General features: G+C 42.5%; 1 long non-coding RNA gene and 2 other non-coding genes across 3 annotated transcripts; all 3 read left to right on the plus strand.

The window, feature by feature from the left end:
• The first annotated feature begins 962 nt into the window (after window positions 1-962).
• Window positions 963-3,361, plus strand: LOC113971351. Its single transcript, XR_003535529.1, has 5 exons — window positions 963-1,299; window positions 1,911-1,934; window positions 2,404-2,479; window positions 2,736-2,790; window positions 3,190-3,361. It is a non-coding gene; the product is annotated as an uncharacterized LOC113971351 (long non-coding RNA).
• LOC113971386 lies at window positions 2,185-2,258 on the plus strand. Its single transcript, XR_003535538.1, has one exon. It is a non-coding gene; the product is annotated as a small nucleolar RNA SNORD49 (small nucleolar RNA).
• On the plus strand, window positions 3,044-3,117 carry LOC113971381. Its single transcript, XR_003535533.1, has one exon. It is a non-coding gene; the product is annotated as a small nucleolar RNA SNORD65 (small nucleolar RNA).
• Window positions 3,362-7,860: the final 4,499 nt, after the last annotated feature.

Genomic DNA, 7,860 nt, shown 5'->3' on the forward strand with positions numbered 1-7,860 from the left:
GCTGGGATTTGATAATTAAAAAATGAGCATTGAATCTTCAGCGAATGCTTTTTCCTCAACATTTTAAGTTAAATCTATTTGATCTGGGGAGAGATTGCAAAGAGAATTGTGTTCTAAGTCCTCTTTGTGCTCAGCTGTTTTGCCCTTACCCAACATGTTCTTGATTTTTCACTGAATTCCCAAATATTAATCACCTACAAGAATTTGATGCAGAAATTAATGTTCTGACACTGAGATACCTGTGCAGTTTACTAAAATGAACTGAAGTTGAAAATTACAAGGAGAATCTTGGCTTTGGCTCTTGCTGGATGGATCTGTGTCTCGGAGGAAAAACTAGTCTGAATTTTAATTATAGGAGCACAGTAGTCTTTCTTGTAGGAGGATTTTGGTTTGAAAAGGTGTATTTTTGATAAATAGTTCTTCAGGCAGAACGAACACGTGGCGTTGATAGACTTTAACAGGGTGGTGGTTTTGTGTTTGTTTCTAAGGTGTTGGGATGTGCCTGACAGGGAAAAGGAAAGCAAAACCCCCTTATTTTCAGTTCAAGATGACATAAGGTGAAGAGAATAGAACTTTTATTTTAACAGCCGTTCTGTTCTAAATTAAAAGTTGTCTGGAATCACTGTGACCTCTCCAGTCCTGCCGGATCACCGAGGGGTGGTGCTGCCTTGGCTGCCCCACGTGGGGCTGTGCCTGGCCGGGTCCCTGCCCACTCGTGCTGAGCGCGCTCTGCAGCTCTCACCCGCGCTCAAGCGGTGCCTAAAGCCGGGTTTTAGTGCCGGGGAGGCTGAGAGGACCCCAAGGCTCCTCCCGCCACGTTCCCTCCTGGCCCCGCGGAAGGAAGCGGCAGCCTCGGCGCACCCCCGCCTGGCTGGAGGAGTGGCCCAGCCCGCCCCCCCGCCGCGGGGTGGTACGTTCCAAAGGCTTTATAACCAGCCGCTTGGCCAATTCCCACCCTTTCGATTTATGCGGCTGGCGGAGGGAGGGTGTTGTGCATGACCTCCAGCGCGGGCTCGGGGCCTAGGTCGGGGCCGGCTGGGCGGGCAGCGGGGAGGCGATGGCCCGACGTGTAGGGTCGAGGCGCCCTTAACATTGAGCAGGCTGAAGGGAGGGCTCACCCCCCCGCTCTCTGCAGTGGTGGCGGCTGCCGTGCCTCGCTGGGCCGCGTGGGCTGGGCCGGACCATTGTAGAGGTGGGGGGGGGAGCGTGGCGCCTGAGGCCGCTGTCCGTTCAGGCGGCCATGGAGGCGACATCGAGACCGGGGCCGGGACACGCGGGGGCCGCGGATGCGCCTTCTCGGTAAGTCAAGAGGTGCTTGGCCTGGTCGGGGCCCTGGGAGGGCACTGTGTGTGTGGATATACCGCCGGGCGGCGAGGAGGGGGTGGAGATCACTGCCCGGAGCTCCGTGAGGGCTCTGCGGGTAACGCTGCTGTGCTGGGTGCGCGGCAATCAGTGCCTTCCATGGATTTTTATGGCGCTGTTTCAGGAAATAAGTCTCTTATTTTTGTTTGTTTTTCGATGTGCCAGACCCTTTCTGCACAACAGACATTACAAACTCAAAATTGGAGTGTCTGCAGTTTCGATTTTTGAAAATTGCCCTAGTGGTAAATGCAGTCTGGCAAGCTGCGTTTATATACTATTCTAAATTTAGGTAGTTCTCAATTTCCTGACTAAAAGCAATTTAGAGAGGATTGTCGACTACTACAGCCTTTCTGATGTAAATATTTCGGTGATTAATAGCAACAGAAACACAGCTGGAATTGAAAGCAGAGTGTTGGTCATGAGGGTCTGGTTTTGGTGGTGGGTTTTACTTTTTTGTTCCTTTTTTTCCTGTATAAACCAACTTTATACTTTAATCTAAAATTACTGCTGAAAAGTATTCTAATAATACTTCTCTTTTATCCCCACAGCAGAAAGATGACTTGAAGTAAAGAGTAAGTTTAATTTTTTTTTTCTATTTAAGTGCACAAGCTGTTCCAGGCCTTTACTTAATGCTAATGATGCAACGTGGGACTGTTAGCTGAAAATAATCTGTAACAATTACATCTTAGAGCAAGCTAAATAAAGTCATGTACCCACAAGTTAAAGAGTTAAAGCGTCTTATACACAAAGGGGAAATTGTACAACCGTTTAAGATAAAACAGGCACTGTTTTATAAATGGTGGGGTGCAGAAGCTGCTGGCTGTTGATGATGATAACCCGGAATAGGAAGTGCCGTCAGATGCGAGAACTGACGATACCCTTCTTACTGTCTGAAATACAGCTACAGACATGCAGTTCGAGTCACAGAAATTTGTCTTCTAAAACTAATCAGGCAACTTTTATTTGTGCTTGCTGTCTGTGAAAAGCGCCCTAGAAACGTTTAACCAAGCTTTGTGTCCATCTGTTCCCCTTGACCTGCAGAGCCTGGTCTTTCCAGGTAGATGTGAAACAACAGGATGGGGCCAGGTTGCTCTTCTGGGATGGCCCGAATCTGAAGGTAAGAAATGAATTTCACTGGAACACATAGAGCTTTATGCCAGGTGAAATCTAATTTGAGAATGAATGAGCTTCATAGGCTGTAAGGAACTCGATAGGTGTGTTTTGTCAGCTTGACTCAGTCTGCTCTCCCTCATCTCTTCTTCATAGTTTAAAGCCTGATACTTATTTCTTGATAACTCTGCATTTAGGTATAGCTGGCAGGTCTGTGCTGCCATGTGCTGGTTGTTACTAATGTCCATCCATTGATGTTACAGCTCTTTACAAGCCCTGTGGAAGGTGGTGAGACAGCAGAGCAAGAGAGTCTCCTGGGTGAGTTTAATGGTTAGTGTGCTCTTGGTTTAACATGGCTGCAGTCTCAGGAACGTGTTTCTGCATGTTCTTAGCTCTAAATGTATAATTAATGAAGTTCTAGGCCAAAAAACCACTTTCTTAGACTAAAATACAGGCAGTAGAGGTGTAAGAGCAGCTCTCCTGCACTGCAGTTTTGCTGACAGCACTGTGTAGAGCAAAGACACAAAGGTCTTGCTTCTGCTAGAAATGCATCAATTTACCCAAAGATATCATATGATGAAACTTAACCAAAAATTGCTGGAATTACCGGCAGATTGACTGGTGGTGAGCAAAGGTTTTCTGATGATATCTCCTGCATGAACAAGTGAGTTAATAATGGTGTGGAGTGGTTACCTTAACCCTGCTGCTCTGTTACAGGTGGTGATGGTGCAAACAGCTGGTCTGGGGAGGAAGGAATCCAACAAACCACGTGAGCTTGAGGACTGGTGTTTGTAGACACAAATTGTTTTTCTGGCTGAAGGTGCTAAGAAACGACAATGGTTACACTGTTCTGATTACACAAACATTAAAGTGATCTCTTTCAAAAAAACACTGAGTCTTTTCTTATCACTTTACTGCATTAAGGAATGACTTTTTCATTACACAGCACGTTTTTAATAAACACATTGGGCTATAACACACTCCTGTAATTTGCTATAATATGATAAAGAAGATGTACACAGGCTGCAGTGTATTTACTGCAGATAATGTCAGTGGGGTTTAGCCGTGTAAGCATTTTGTATTTGTTTGGTAATTAACTTGTTTTAAACAGTTTATACAAGTGATACTAATAGTGCTGCTGTAGTGCTGTAATTACTGGAGAGAGTAACCCTTAAATACTTGACAAGAAGAGCAAATGCAGCTATTTCTGTAGCTTGTTTCCAGGCTCGCTGTTTCTTCATTATTTTGGCCCCAGACTTTAAATTAAGCATCATAATTTAACTAATACCTCATGAGCACGTGCTCATTCTGTGCCAAGAAGGTGAACAGCAGTGTCAGCTGTGCAGCTCCAGGTAGAAGGGTTTGAAAGTGGTGGAAATTTTGCTGGAAAATGGGCTGGGAAAAAGCCATTCAGGACAGCCAAAACAGTCAGAATGGTAGTTTTCAGTCAAAATGTGATGAGCAATATTTTTGCTGTAGTAACTAAAGTGAACAGATCAGGTTGTCATAAAACTAAAAGCAGGGATACAGTTTCACCCAGGGATTTCTGGCTCATAAAAGCAGTAGGTGTGAGCTTAGGGTGGGACAAAGGAAGAAGTGACAGCAGAACATAAATGTTATTCCAGCCCTGGATCACATATAAGAGTTCAGGGTCTGCCCAAGCTGTGGTTGCACTTCCCTGTGTAGTTCAGGTAAAGACCTGAATCTGTTTTAATTATTTCCTGACTGGAAGAAGATGCTGTGACTTTGTGCTGCCCTCATGGCATCACAGGGCACTGTCCCTTTCCCTCCAGTAGCACAGGTGGGCTGTGCTGTCTAGGGTGTAAATCATATAGAATGTAGGATTTCACAGAGGTTGCTCTTATTGAAAAGTCAGGAGTTAAGCACTCTGAAAAACAGGTTTTCAGAGAAATGTCAGCAATAGAGTGCCTGGTGCTATAATGTGCAGGTAAATTATTCTGGATTTTTCCCAGAATCATGACTGTAATGCATACAGGGTTTAATAAAAATGTTCAGTCTGGGTAATGGAGTATGTAAAACTTGTATGGGATTAATTAGTTTCTTTTTATCTGAAGGTATTGGAGCAGTATGAAGAACAGGTTACTCCAATGTTAAATTAAAATCTGAAAATAGAGTCACATTCTGTTCCCAGTGTTTAAGGAAACAAAACTTTTTGCCTGATTTTAAGAGCTTGTGTATTAGAACATGCTGACATTTCTTATCTCATATAACATGCATTGGAAATAAAAAGGGTTTTAAAGCTTTCAGAAAGCACAAGGGATGCATCTTTTTTGAAAACAGGAATCTGTAGGCCATGACTGAGTTAAGAGTAGCCACGTACCCTCAGGCAACAAACACCTAAGCAAATTGTTGCTTGACTGTTCAGTGTGGTGCTTAATTTGCTCGAGAAATGTTTGCTGCAGCTTGTTTTTATAATTGTTCTTGCTTTCCAGTGTGTGTTAGAATTGTCTCATTAAAAAAGAGCAGAGTTGATCTGGGAAAACTTAAGTAAACAGGACATAATTTATCAGGGTTTTTTGAGGTTACAAGTTGGTATCTATTAGAGTTAACTATTCATGAGTTTCATTTCAGCATTACTTGTTTATTGTTTTAATCAAAACCAAAGTTCCTCAGCAGGGATCCTCCAACAGGCTGGATTTTTTTCTAAGATAAATGAATGGAAAAGTATTATTTCTGTTAGAATATGATGCCTTTCAAACAAAATAGATGTCCTCAACATACTACTGTGATGTTACATGGGAGCACAGATAATTTTACTGTTTCTCTTACAGTGCTTCAGGGGAGGGGAAATAAAACCATTCTGTTTTGATTACATTTGGAGCACATAAAATTTAGTGTTGTGGAATAAGCAACAGACAAAAAACCTGGTTTTCAAACACAATTAATTTAGATTTTCTAAGTTTTAAAAGAACAGTTGGCAGGAGTCCCTTGGCACTTAACAACAGCCAACAACCACAAATAAATCTAAAATAGATGAAAGGATTAAAGCAAAAATAAAATACGCAGTGAAGTGAAGAATGGCCGAGTGACAGCTTTTAGCAATCAGAGAGATGGCAATGTCATGGAATAATTTGTGAGAGAAAACACACTGATTATACATTATCCCCAGAATTCGTGCTGTGACTGGACCTGATAGAGAAGGGGCTGAAGGGATGGAGGAGGAGAAGGCAGCAGGGGTGTGGCCTTGATGCTGACAGGGGCCATGGCTGCTGGTCTCTGTTTCCTCACTGTAAATCACAAGCTTCACATTTAACATAAATGCTGGTTATCATTTCTTGATTAGTATTATAAAGCCATTGTATCTACATCAGTATTAAAATCACCATAAATTACTATCGTTAATATATCCTGGCTTTTAATGGAAATCGGAGGAGTTTTTTTTCTTGCTGGCTGCCATTTCAGCTGAAGCAGTTCTGGCTCTGCTTAATTAGAAGGGAGGAAGGGATATCCTGTGTATCTTAGCTTTTTAGAATGAAATAAGTCCTTAATTTTGAAACTTCACTACTTTTCTCCTGAAGGCAGATGGAAGAGCAGTTAGTCTTTTAGCTCCTCTCCCTCATTTCACATTAGTGAAAGAACTGAGGCACAAAGGAGCTGCTGTTTTCTAGCAAGGAACAATTAAGATGGTATTAGTGTCATGCAGGAGAAGTGTTACAGGCTTGTTTTCTTCCAGGTGCCACCTTGGCAAATGCTTTGTGATGATTTCTCAGATGCCTCAGGCAGCAACTCTGAGCAAAGAGCGAGGGCTCAAAAACAACCAGGGGAGTTTTTGGCCTTCCTCAAGCTCAGCAATGTTCATAGCACCCAACTGACCCTGTGCTGCGAGAGCTTAAGCACATTTCACGTGTTCCTGTAAAGAAGGACAAGGTTAACACATCATTTAATGGCCTGGTAGGACAGATGTTCACCTTATTTTGTCAGTTTTTGTAATTTAGTGCCTTAATTTTACACTTGAAATCAATTTTAACCCAAATGTTATGAACTGACCCTGGTACTGCTTAACATGGTAAGAATTTAACAGGTGGGATTTGATTCAGAGCGTGGCAGGAGGACATATTTAAAGAACATCAGTATTTTGTGCTCCTGTAGTCTTAATTCACAGGAGGAATAACATCTGTCCTGCTTGAGCCCACAAGGTGGGGCAGTGACCAAGCTCAGTGTTTGTTGAGAGATTTTACAGTGTTGGAAGATGATTGATTAGTGAAACATGGTTTAATTGCTGGTTCCTTCCCAGTTGTCTAATAAGATTTTCATCTTCTGTTACCACACAGAGAATCCCTCACACAGTGAAAATGTCACTGGCTAATTAGTTGCTAATTAATGTTGCTTAGTGTTGGACCAGCAAAGGCTCTGGTTTTGCTGCTGTGCAAACCTGTTGCAGTGATGGTTCCAGCCCCAGAGTGTTCCTGGTCTGAGCAGACAGCAGTGACACAGAGAGCTGGAGTAAACAGTGGGCTGAGGAGCCAAAGGAGTTAAAACTTAATAAAAATGCTGTATGAAAAATTGTTCTCTCCAGCAGCCTCAGGACTTGCCAGCCTGGCTGTGCCTCCTCAGTGGTGGGTGTTGAGCTTCAGCTCAGCTGGAGTCAATAAACAGCCCCCAGCCCAGCACCTGTGTGGAACTGAAACCTGAACAAAATACAAATGAGAAAATCACATTATGGAGACTGAATTTGAAATCCCTGCTGTTTTGATCAAATGGAGATGTTAAAAGTTTCATCTCCAATAATCACGACTTTTCCTGTACGTGCTTTCTTTTCTTTTTGTGGATTTCCTGTCAGTTTTTGCAAGTCAATGCTTAGATTTTTTTTTTCCCCCATAACAAGTTTTTTATTTGTAATGATTTGTGGTAAAATAATTGTGTGGCACAGCTGCAGCATGAACTCTAAACAAAAAATGATCAATATTTCTAAAGCTGCCTGTGGCTTTCTGGTGATCTCTCCTTGGTTTTCTTTATCACTTTGATTTTTGAATTACTCCTTTGCTTGTGCTTTCCCAGACCCTGTAGGACAGTGTCTGCAGGTTTGATTTTCTTTGTTTTTCTTGGGTTTTGTACACATGCAAACAGCATGTGATGTTTTGTTGGTGTTGGCTGTGGGGTTGTGTCGGGCGCTGTTATTACCAGAACAGTGGAACAGGTTTGAGGTTTAATAGCACATTCAGAGACAAACTTCCTGCTCAGTCTGAGCTTATCACAATAAAAATTTATAAATTTTTGTGAACAGCTTAAATTTTACTAATAAATACCTGAGTCAAGGTAAGACTGGTATCAAATACTTCTGATAATAATTTGGTTATCAGAGGCTTCATCTGACAGCAAGTGCAATACTGGTGTTCAGGTGATCAGTGACCGTGTACAATTGTTTAA

This window comes from Neopelma chrysocephalum, unplaced genomic scaffold (genome assembly GCF_003984885.1).
Source record: "Neopelma chrysocephalum unplaced genomic scaffold, ASM398488v2 Primary Assembly neopelma1_82, whole genome shotgun sequence".
Taxonomy (NCBI): domain Eukaryota; kingdom Metazoa; phylum Chordata; class Aves; order Passeriformes; family Pipridae; genus Neopelma; species Neopelma chrysocephalum.